A 12,440-nucleotide genomic window follows, 5' to 3' on the forward strand; every position below is an offset into this window, starting at 1 on the left:
TGTGTGTGCTGAAGGTTTTATTTTGCAGTGGCTGAAGAGAACATGTGTTTCCATGGATTATACCCCAAAACTTAGCAATCTTGAAAAGAAAGTGAGGCTTAACTTTATCTTGGGATGATTTCATGGTGCTACACAATAAATGGGAAAATGAAATAACACTGGGTGACTGTGACATATAAGAACCCTGGGGAGATAACTGCAGTAGGCAGTCAGCCATAGCACCAGTGACACTCATGTATGACTGTCACAAAATCACGAGTCACCCAGGATGCATCAGTCTCAACCTTTGGCCACAGAAGATTTCTAAATAGAGAATTGGAAAAATGTAATTTGAGATTATTCTGATGCTTCCAACTACTTTCAACTGTGGGTCAAGAGCAGAGCAGAGAACTGACTATAAATATTACACATTCGTTATTTCTGTACTTGTTTACTTGTTGCTGTTTTTCTTCAGTACCATTCTAGTCATAAGGATGAATTTTGATGCCAGAGGAGCTCCTCCTGCTTGGTGTGCATGAGAGTTTGTAGGCTTCTCCTGCTCAGTCACATTGAATATGCCAGTCAGTAACAAGGCAGAGGGCAGTGCCAGAATTCATTGCTAATCATAGTTACCTAAGAAGATTTCAGTTGTATCATTTGGAAGAGGCTAACACAATTATTAACCTTAACAATTAACAATTATTAACAATTAACAATCACAATTATTCTGCTTTTCAAGTAACTCTGGAAATGTAGATAAGAGCCTCTTTCCATTCTGTGGATTCATAGTAATTCCCTACAGTTTAGTGTCTTGTGGTTCATCTGGACTATTTTTTCACTTCTATGTTGAACATGTAAAAGACTTCTTCATTTGTGATATCCAGTGTATAAATGTATACCCTTTTTTTATTCCTCTACCTTTTATTTATCAGACTTTTATCTGTAAAAAAGCTTATTTCATACCCATAATTTCTGTGTCTCCTGGAGCCATTAAGTACTTTAATAACCTCTTTTAATTCCTTTGTATTAGATGCTGAAAAGTAAGTAAAACCTTAATCATTTCCATTCATATAAATAAAAACAGTTGTGCAGTGCAGAATATGTAGTATGTAACCAACCCTTTGGTGACTATTCATGATTACTTTTCATCCCCAGCAAACTTGTGTTTCTTTTCTAAAGGAGAAGAACATGCTTTCAGAAGTTTACATGATCCCTTTAGTGATACTGTCATAATAGCAAGAGTCCAATAGTTGAAGCACCCTGATAAATCTGATGTAGCTGCTTTTGAGGATGTAAGGTCATGCAGTCATAGTGGTATAAAAGGGCTGTCTCATACAGTGAGGCACTGGAACAGGTTGCCCATAGAGGTGGTGAATGCCCCATCCTTGGAGATATTCAAGGTCAGTCTGGACCAGGCTGTAGATATCCTATTCATTGCAAAGGAGTTGGACTAGATGACCTTTAAGGGTCCCTTCCAACTCAAACCATTCTGTGATTCTATATTCTATCATTTTTTTTCTCCCAGCTGCAAAAAAAAAAAAAAAAAGACACCTAACATAGAGTATTAATAGATGATGTATAAAGAATTTATTAAAAAAAAATCTAAATCAACTAATCTAAAACCCACAAAGCCAACATACAAAACAGAACTTGTTTCCGGGACACATTTTTATGAAGGTAGGCTTGCTTCCTTATACTAGTGGAGGCAGCACTGGCATAACTGGTCACTAATAAATTAAAGTCATGGTTTTATGATTTTTGTTATTGATATTCCACATCATAACACCATGTTGAGCACTAGGAGTTAAAGAGTTAATGTTCTGTTTCCATGGGCTGCTGATTTTCTGGGTACCTGGTTCTCAGAAGAGAACTGCGTACCCCAGAGAACATTGTGTTCCCATTTTCTGTTCAGGGGAAAAGTCACAAGTCATGAGATTGTTCTCTTTTCTGCTACTTGTCAGCAGTGCCTTTGGTTTTGGACACTCGTTTTATTTGATTTATTAACCTGAATTCCAATGTTATTGTATTATATTGTGTTATCATGCATTCCGATGTCATATTTAACTTTCCTCCTCCCATCTTCCTACCCTCCCTTTTTTCCTTTTCCCTCTTCCCCTTTGCCAGGTCATGGGTCCTCCTGCCCCGTTAATCACAGAACCAGGCTGAACGGGCCTGTAAACTGTTGACCCCCACCCCCACTTACCCCTTTTTTTTTACAAGGAAAACATAAAACAATCAGGATTAGGATTAAATTAATTTAACTTTAGATAAGTGAATCTGAACCAGTCACCTCAGGCTCCCTTCCAGGCTATTGTGTTTTGTTGAACAGGTCAAGTTAGAAGTGGGCTGGGGACAGAATGTTTCACCAGCATAGACAGAAACATGGTCAGAATGTCAATTTTTCTTGCTCTCATTCATGATTAGGCAACCAAATTCAGTCACAATGGGGAGACATCCAAAAGATACAGTAGGGTTATCTGTAAGTACAAAAATGAACTCACTGACATATCTATGTTTTCCTGCCATAAGCCTTTTCTCTCATTCAGGGACCAATAGCTTTAGTATCTCTAGTGTCTCCTCAAACATCTGCTTTCTAATGGACATTTTTGGATTAATTTGGTACTTTGTGCATAAGTGAAGCAACCATGTGATGTGCACTTCCACTTGGTGCTTCAGGCCTGGCACCATGTATATGAGTAATGCCAACGTGTGTGTAGAGGAAGCGTCACCTGAGTTGCTAATAGCTAGTGTTCAAATGGTTGCAAAAAAGTATTGTATTAACATCTATAGAGTTAATTAATTCCATTTTTAATTAGTCTTATGTACAGCAATTTCCTTCCAGCACTGCTCTTAATGAAAGCATAAATCGTAGCTCTAATTCCAGTACTAAGAATTTTGTCCATTCAATCTCTGTCGTCTTTACTAGAATCATTGTCAAACAGTCTCTTCTGTTGCTGTTGTTGTAGAAACATAAAAAAGAAAAGAGGCAAGTCCAAAGCAGGTATTTCTTGCACTGAAATATCCATCAATGTATAAGGCAGCAGTGCTGATACTCAGTGTTCATAGTCCTATTATACTTATTCTGACCGAGAGGTCAGCTTTTCATCTCTCATTTTCTCTATCTCTGCCAAAACCAAGTTATGCATCCAAAAATTCCATTTAAAAAAAAAACACACTCAGTGTACAGTTCCAGCTGCCTTAGCTGAAATAGCTGAAGTTTAATACTAACCACATTGTGCATCTTCTGTGGGCTTTTTAAGGATTATCAGCTCTGCCTCCACTAACACGTGAATGAGAAGTCAAGGGTTTCCATCACCTTTTACAGCTCTGATCTGCTTGTTTTATATTTAAAAACTGCTGCAAGGTTACAGTCTGGTATTTCCCCGTGGCTCTTGGCAGATTTTCAGGGATAGTGAAATAATAATGATACGCTGAATAGGTACTGAGTGATTTGCACACTAAGCAGTCTTGGCTACATACTCAAGTGTTTAAGCATCTATCTCCTTGAAACTGTCTTTTCCCGCAACCAGACATATTTTAATCTGAGTCAGCATTTTTCATTCTGGTAGTTAATCTAAGCTGAAAGTCAAATGTCTGTAATTCTCTGCATTCCCAGAGGAACATAAGGTTTGCCAATTGGTGCAAACTCATCAAGTCTGCTGTGTAGTCACTATTAGTCTCCAGCACATGACATCTTATCTGGCCAGTGTTTTATAACTCTCATTTCTGTGTTAACCCAAGTGCTTCCAAGAATAATGCAACTTATTCATAAAGTTCATTATCTCTCTCATTCCTCCACACTGCAGGAGTTGCCAAATGTGTCTGGGAGCTCTTTCTAGGGAGAGATTAGAAGTGACTGCACAGACTGAAAGTTATGTGGCTTGTTTCAAGGCAAGTGAGACTTTAGTCAGTTATCACTGCAATTTGGAGAAGGTAGACGTGTGTGATGTTAGCTCACATGTGAGGACAAAGGAGTTAAAGCATATTAAAGCAAAACAACAATAAAAGTATGTCGACATTGTCTTGCAGCACTCTGAAGGTGACATAAGAAAGAGGAAGTTCGGTCTCGTAAACAATAGTATCTCTATGTTTTCAGATAATGTCTACAAATTGCATCCATTACTGTAGAAGTCTGATTAAAAAGGTGTGTTGGGAGTGCTGTCCTTGCTTATCTTTGATAGCAGGGTTATCTTTCAACCACTTGCCAAAGAATGTAGAAAAAATATTCACCTTTTTGTTTGAAGTGGCAGCAGGAGGAGCAATTCTGTCCTGAAATGCCAGAAAATCTAACATGTCTGTGCTATGTTCTACAGTTCTTAACTCCTTTAAGTAGCAGAATATCTCACTGTTACTCTAAAGCACCTTTACACTCACGGCTGCCAAAGCTGCTAAACAGATATAAATTGTCTGTCAAAAATAAAGAGATAAATGAAAGAAAAGGGCTGTGTCTTGTAGTTCAGCATAGCTAACGAAGCTTAAAGTGCAAAGGGAGCTCATGAATGGAGAAAGACCTATGCTATTTTCGTGGTCATTCAGTGCCATCTGTTTAATGTCACTTAGATTTAGATTATTCTTTCCTGACAACATTCTTGGCAACAAAATGAAGTGATAACCCTTCTGCCACCGATTATCTCGCTTTGAGCTTCACTCCTCTGCATTTCTGTCTTAGATTCATAGAATATCTGCAGTTCAAAGGGGGCCACAAGGATTACTGAGTCCAATTCCTGGATTCTCACAGGACCATCGAAAAATCTAACCATATTTCCAAGGGCATTGTCCAAACACTTCTTGAACACCAACAGGCTTAGTGCCATGAGCACTGTCCTGGGTAGCATGCTGCAGAGAAGAGTACGGTTTCAAATAAGGTTGATAAGCTTCGTATTGGACAGTCACAAAGTGCATCCAAAATGAGAAGTGTTTTCTTTAAGAAGTAGGATGAAAGTGATTCTACAAAAACAATAATATGGGTTGAAAACAAGCAAACATTTTGGAGGAAGGAAGCATCTTTGAGTTGTGACCTCGAGAAGAAACATTTTCTTTTCCAACTTGCTTTTAGATAGTCTTGAGGGAGTTCTTCCCTTAATATCATCTTGTCTGGAGAGGATTGTTTGCTTAGTTTATTTCTGAATGTCAGCTTTGTATATATACATCTTCTTATTTCATACTTTTTATCTATAATTCATAGAATTATAGAATAGTTTGATTTGGAAGGAACCAGTAAAGATCATCTACTCTATCTCCCTTTCACCAAACAGGGATGTCTACAGCTAGAGGATAATTAGAGACAATTAATCTGAAAAAGCCTGTTTTGGTAGACATATGGGATAATCTATACTTATGATGGTGAAAAATTTGCACTGAGGCCTGTGTTAATAGTCAGTGGTCCAAAGTAGAAGGTATAGAAAAAACATTGAAAGCAGTGTTCTATGGTCAAAATAATGGCCAGAGAAAAGCAAGTAAAATGTCAGTGAATCTTTAGTGAATTGCATTAGCTCATATATTTGTGCTTCAGTTAGTTCCTGCGGGCTCTTGTCAGTATTTACTGGAAGTACTTGTCAGAATCCAATTTTTATACCTCACACAGCTTCAAAATAATTCATTCAGGGTTTATGTCAACTCTACAACTCAAATAATAAGAACTTAGTGGAGGTTGAAAAGCAATTGGATCTTGGAGTAAACACTGTCATGTTATAGAACTCTGTAATGACTTTTCAATCATACAAAGAAGAGAAATGTGGTCAATTTATTCTGAAATAGAGGATTTCCCTCTTGTTTTAATCTGATAATGTAGTGCTCCTGAGTTTTACTACGTACTTGCTTTAGTCAGAGTAGAGCTTGTGATGTCATTATCTGATACTGCCTTTATTCAACACCAGATAATTCAGAAAATCTTGAATTTTAAGAATTAGTTGTGTATTCTTGCCACATCCTCTTGCTACTTGCTACAAATAGCAGTACTTGTTATTAAGGTGTTGGAGAAAATTATTCCTTCCCCTCCCCCTCCTTCTCATATCATCAATTGTGTCTCATACCCCAAACCTTGGACACCTCACCTATCTGTGAACTGGATCATCTCACAATCCCAAAATTCAGCTAGAGCCACTGTTATTCAGCTTTGTCTTCTAGGTTCAGATTCTGACACTGCTACACAATTTTTAATAGGTCTGCATGGTCTTATTCGATTCAATACTTCAGTTCAGTAAAGTTGGATCAAAGAGGTCGCAATAATGGCAGAAATATATGACTAAGTGAATATGAAGCAGTATACCATAAAGTATATCAACACCTGGAAAAAGAAAGCTTTGGGGTTATTAGATCTGTCCTATTTTAAGAAGCTGTTGTTAAATTACAGTATAAGCAGAAGTGACAAGGGTGACTGAATAGAACAGCAGTTTTTCTGCTGCGAGCATTGGGAGCAAGAGAAATGTCTAATATTTCAATAATGAAAAGTGGATATCATTTATCCCCCTAGAAAATTAGTGGGAAGAACTGTTTTAAAAATGTTAACTTTAAGGGATGGAAAAGCTTTCCTGAAGGCAAAATATCATCATTGCACAGTAGCTTTGCACGAAGGCCCAGGTAAAAGCTTAAGCCTTGGAAATTCACAATGCTAGTATTGCATCTGGTGTCTGATCAGTTTTAGATTGAAAGATGCAAGATACACTGTGGTTTGTCTTAGAACTTGTTTTGTGACTTTTGTCTTTTATTCATACCTTTTTCTATCCTGGAAATGCATCATTAATCATTAATGTATATATAATGATATCAGGCACAGATTGAAACCTTCAGATGAAGGTGGTCAGAAAGGGAAGACATAAGTCCTTCTGCACAGTCAAAGTGGAAGAGACTTATTTTTATGGCATGAATGCACGCAAGAGAAGGGTTATCTGAAAGGGCTAAATTTGATTCGTATGTCCAGAGCTGGTGATCTGTTGCATTCTGAACACATAAGCAAAGCATATCAGCTATGTCTGGGAAGTTTGAGAGTTTTCTGTAGCTCTTGGTATTAATATGCTCTGTACACATATCTCTATTCTATGATATTACTGGAGACTAGAGACAGAAAAGCGTAAATGGTCAAACTTTTCTACTTCTCTTTCAGCATTCTCTTGAGGATTTTCAGAAACAGAAAACTTAGATCCTCACGTCCAAGTTGTTATCACCACTATCATTCTTGCAGATGAGTTCAGGTTCTTTATCACAAATGAGATGTTGTCAGTGGTCTACCGCTATTAACCATGGAGTGCAATTTATCAGAATGAATACTGACAAACAGAGAAGTTCACTGATGTAAATGTCTATGGAAAAGTCTTAATGCCTGAATAAATTTGCAGAAGTTAGAAGTTATATAATCAGAACTTATTTATGTAGTGTGATGTGTATCATCACGTTTTTTAGAGCAAAAATAGAGATCTCAGTTGATTCAGAACAACGGAAGATAAGATCAAGTTGTTTTTTCATTGCGGAAGATTTATCTCCCAGTAAGACTACCTGTTAATTCACAGGCAGAACAAGCTGGACTGAGTAAATAAGTAGAGTCTACTCAGCAATCTGCAAAGGAGTGAAAGATGTTTCTCTGAAGCTGAAGAGGGCTGTAGGATGGGTCCATAGCTCAGGTCCCTACTGCAGCTTAAAGCCACTTTGTGACAGGAGCAGCTCACCTGTCTGATATTGTGTTTCCCAGTAAAGTGGTTGGTAAGCCTGTATGGCTGAGTAGTCTTACCAGTTTGATGGCAGCAGAATCTTATCTCATTCATCTTTAATTTTCTGCCTTCTACCTTTATGCATGAGAAGAATCAGGTTAGATGTGCTTTCATTGGCTATGAGCATTATAGCGGTGATTCACTGATGTGGACAGGCAAAGCCTGAAGTCACTTAGGATTCTACTTGCAAAGTTTCCAATGATCTGCCCCAATGTTATTTTTAATATATATTCCTTTTCTTTTTTTGCTAGGGATTGTAATTTTGTTCTACTGCACAGACAAAAACAAGACTGCACAGTCCATGACTAGAACTCCTAGACTCAGCATTACTTATTATTACTGTAGCAACTCGTAAAGGAAGCACTTCATTCAAAATATAACCATATGAAAGAACTTGGAATCTTTTTTAAAAAGTGAAAATAACTCATCTTTATCTTTGCTGAACCAGAAACATACATTAAGTTTGTTGGTTCATGTCCCAGTATATCTTGTAGATAGTATGTGTCTGGAGAACCTCTTGTTACATTCAAGAGCCAAGTCTGTAGTTTATCCATTTCTAATTTAAATGTTTTTAGTAATGTTGAATATTTTCCCTGACTGCAAATCAAGATTCATAATTCCCAGTAGCTTCAGTGCCTGCCAAGAGTAATGGCTTGTGCTGGTAGTCAAGTTTGTTTTCATATAAAACATATGGTGCTCTTTATCTGAGTCTTCAGAGACAAGGCTTGTCCAAAGTCTGCACGATTTGATTAGACTGCATTCTTTCTTTCCCATACACAAGAATGTGTATGGACACACATAAACTCTCACTTCTCTATCCCTCCCATACATATATGTGTATATTCACATACATAGATTCCTCATAAGGAGCCATTAAGGAAGGCATCTGTGAGTGGTTGACTTGAATCAGCCATTTATTTATTGATTGCATTTACATCAAACAGTCACTGCCTGGCTTGAATGACTTGAGGACAGCACTAAGAAATCTGACAGCTAGTTGATGTTTCTCTAACACTAACAGGGAGACCAAGGAAAGTGCCTTTCCCTGTCGTCAGCTCTGGCAATAAACTTCTGAAATGTGGTATCCAGTGTTGGGATCCCTGGACAAGACACACATGGGCATATTGCTATAAGGCCATCAGAGGCCACAAACATGATTATGGGACTGGAGCATCTGACACAGACGGAGAAGCTGAGAGCTGGAACTTTCTAGCTTGGAGAAGTTGTGCTATTCACGAGCAGAGGAGGCAATGGACACAAACTGAAATACAGAAAAAATAGTTTAAAGATAAAACTTCTTCACTGTAAGACTTTTCAAATGGAAATAGGTTTCTCAAACACACTGTGGAATGTCCACCCTTGGAGCTATTCAGAATGCAACTGTTACAGCTCTGATGACCCTGCTCTAGCTGACCCTACTCTGAGATAGTGGACAGACTACGTGATGTCCAGAGGTCTCTTTCCTGCTCATCCAGTCTGTGATTCTATGACCTGCATAGACAGTGAACACATTACTGACTGGCAGCTGGCAAAATTCCCATTACCCTTCCACTTCCCCTTCCCTTCCTCTTTCCTTCCTCTTTCCTTCCCCTCCCCTCCCCCTTTCCTTTCCTTCCTTCTTCCTTCCCTTTCCTTCCACTTCCCGTTCCCCTTCCCCTTCCCCTTGCTGCCTCCTTTACTTCTCCTCCCTTCCCCTATTCTTTATATCTTATTCCCTTCCCTTCCTTCATTTCCCTCTTCTCTACTTTTCTCATTTTCCACTTCTTTTTCCATTTCTTTTTCTACTTCTCTTACTTTCTTTTCACTTTACATTCAACCTTTCTCTTCAGAGACAGATTTTGGACTGTTAAGAATGGACAGGAAAGTCAGAACAGTTCCAAAGCGGATGGAAAGTCCATGTGATTCCCATTCCTCATCCCTTTTGCCAAGCTTTTCAATATGTCAAACTCCAGCATATCTATTCTGGATATTAGAAGAATTTCTATTAATGAAAATATACAACATTTGTGTGTCCCCAGAGTATTTTTCTGCATAATCCTACCTTTGTAGGTAATGCATGTCAATAGCAGCCAGTGAAATCTAGGTCATTCCGAATTTGATGTTCTTATTCAAGTGACCCTCACCCTAAAAATCTACTGACTGTATTGATTAGATCTGTAATTAGTGTAATAGGAACCCAGAGCCTGGGGGCATTATACTCAGGGGGAAATTTTCACATCTTAAATTAGCTGAGATGAACTGAGATAAATGTCATCTTCAGAATATCCTTTATTATTAAAGAGTGTTTTTAATAGCTCTTCATAGTGTTTATGTGAATACAAGGCATTGTCTTCTGTGCTTTGTATTGCATGTAGCACAGCACACAGAAGATGTTTTATTTCAGAAGATTATCTAAATAGTGTTTCATTATGAACAATTTTAATAATTGGCGTAAATATTATGTGCATGTTGGGTGGAGGGGTCTGACCTCTATTCTGTTTTGACATCTTGATTTACAGTAAAGCATAATTAAAACAGGATGTTTCTAAGGCTTTCAACATCAACACGAAAGTTGTTCTGAGTTATGGATTTAATAATATTAACAGACAATTTCTCCATCTCTTTCCTGTTCTTCGATACCAAGTAGCCAGATTTTCTAGCATAGCATATATATATGCAATGAAGTGCAGTTAGAATAAATGCAACCACTACAAAGGTTTGATTCTACTTTTAATGGTGATGTTTATTGCAAACAGCCAGAGCTGGTTCATAAGGCAGTGAATGCAAAAATACATTTTGTCTAACCTCAGAAGTCTATAATGCTCTTTGAGGTCATCCCAGGAGGCTTCTGTTAAAGCAATCAGAGAAAAACATGCACTTACAAATAGTAATTTAAAAGAAAAACCCTCTTTATTTATATTAACAGTTCAAATTAGTTGATGTAACCTTTTTCTGCTGTAAAGATTTATATACATGACATGGTAGTACTTCCTATCCTATCCCATCCTATCAAGGCTCTACTGGTTTCTTTGTGTAGAGAAATAGAAAACAGGCCAAAATTTCAGAGATATATTCTCTCCATCAAAGTACATTAATGTCACACTCCAGATTCTTACTGTACTTCACAGGGGAATACATTTTCAAAACTAAATTCACTGTCCTTCAGGTCTGGGAATGGCTGGCATTGAAGAGAATACAAAATCCATTCATTTATGTGCTACACTACACTGTACTTAATTTTCCTATGAATTTGACTTGTCTCTACATTCATCCTCTCCACCTGTTGCAAATTTATTTTAAACTAGAATCACTGAAAATACACTTTCCTGAGACTGTGTCTACTCTTGACTGTACATTTTGGTATCACCTTGAGCAGTCATATTTCCATTAGAAACAACTTTACACTGGCAAATCTCTGGGAATCCCATGAATACTTATTAGTTTTTCTTTCTTTTGCAGAGTCTGTGATCACCCCATGAAGTGGAATTGATTCTCAAGGCATTTCACATTCATGCCCTATGTCAGTGTCTGCTTTGCTGATTACGGTGTGTTGAAACTGCTATAACCAACAAACACTAATTGTATGGAAGAAAAGCTAAGTTTTATGCCGTGTATTAGTGTAATTGTGAATAAGTTTTCATGTTGGTTTTTTTTTTTCCCCCTTCATTGAAGACGTCTTTTTTCTCTATCCATCATTTTGAATTTTAATTGTGCCACCTTTGTATCTGGGGAGTGTTATTTCTTTGCCTCCAGATAAGGTATTCTGTGTGCTGTAATATACATAACTGAGAATTTACTGTGTTTTAAACATGCTCCTGATTTCTAGTTCTGCTCATTAGAAACTATGGAAGTCAATGTGCTTTGTTTGACTCTTCTGTGATTATTTTTTGTATATATTAAATAGAATCTAGATCAGATTCTAATTTCTGTGCACTTCTGCTTTATAATTTGCTCGGGCAAATATGTGATAAATTATTTTAAAATTACATGAGCCTCTTACAATCAGCAAGAAACCTATTTGATTATATGATTCTATACATATTTGATACCACTATAAGCATAGAACACATTTATTTATGAGAAACACTAGTGATAGACCAAGACAAACATTAAGACATGCTGTGATGGCTTTTTTTGAAAAAGAAAATGATCTACCATGTGTTAAAAAAGTCAAGCAACACATCTCATGAAAAATATAGAATTCTGTATTTGATTTGATTTCATAGGTTTCAAAACAGCCACCATTTGGGATTTTGTTCTGTTTTCATGAACAATATCTTCTGCTGAAAACATGATTGAAAATGCCATTTAAGTTAATCTTTAAATGTGTCATGTACTATAAATGCAGTTTTCCTCCAGTAAATAAAGCATTTCAAAAGTGGTTTTAATTAAAATGTCATAGGAAGTATTGAAGAGAATTTCACAAAATGATATGGTTTTTATTCTTCATGAAAAGTCACATTTTTTACCAAAACAGTATCTCTCCATAAAATAAAATAAAGTAAGCTAGCTCTTAATGAAATGTGAGTTTGATTGCTGTGATAGTTTAGAAAAAAATAACAAGTATTAAGCTAGATTCTTACCTGCACTGATTTAAATTACATCCTTTCTAAAAAGCTAATGGAGGAAAGGTTGAGCACTGAAAATGATCAGCAAAATCTTGCAGGTACTTAAGCTCATTCAGGGTCAGAAGTGCAAAGCTTAATTAGGTTTGCAAGAGAAACAAAACTCAGAGTTTTGGAGTTGCTGTTGTTGTTAGGTTTTGTTTGATTGTTTGTA

General features: G+C 37.0%; 1 protein-coding gene across 1 annotated transcript in view; it reads left to right on the plus strand.

Annotated features, from left to right (window-relative positions):
• TSNARE1 (t-SNARE domain containing 1) overlaps positions 1–12,226 on the plus strand; it is a 484,781-nt gene extending 472,555 nt beyond the window's left edge. Inside the window, exon 13 of the mRNA XM_065752794.1 lies at positions 11,121–12,226. The gene's annotated coding sequence lies outside the window, so the exon portion shown is untranslated. The remainder of the gene's footprint in view (positions 1–11,120) is intronic.
• The last annotated feature ends 214 nt before the right edge of the window (positions 12,227–12,440 follow it).

The sequence above is a fragment of the Cyrtonyx montezumae genome, unplaced genomic scaffold, assembly GCF_038088225.1.
Source record: "Cyrtonyx montezumae isolate F1298 unplaced genomic scaffold, pur_monq_1.0 scaffold_8, whole genome shotgun sequence".
Lineage (NCBI taxonomy): Eukaryota > Metazoa > Chordata > Aves > Galliformes > Odontophoridae > Cyrtonyx > Cyrtonyx montezumae.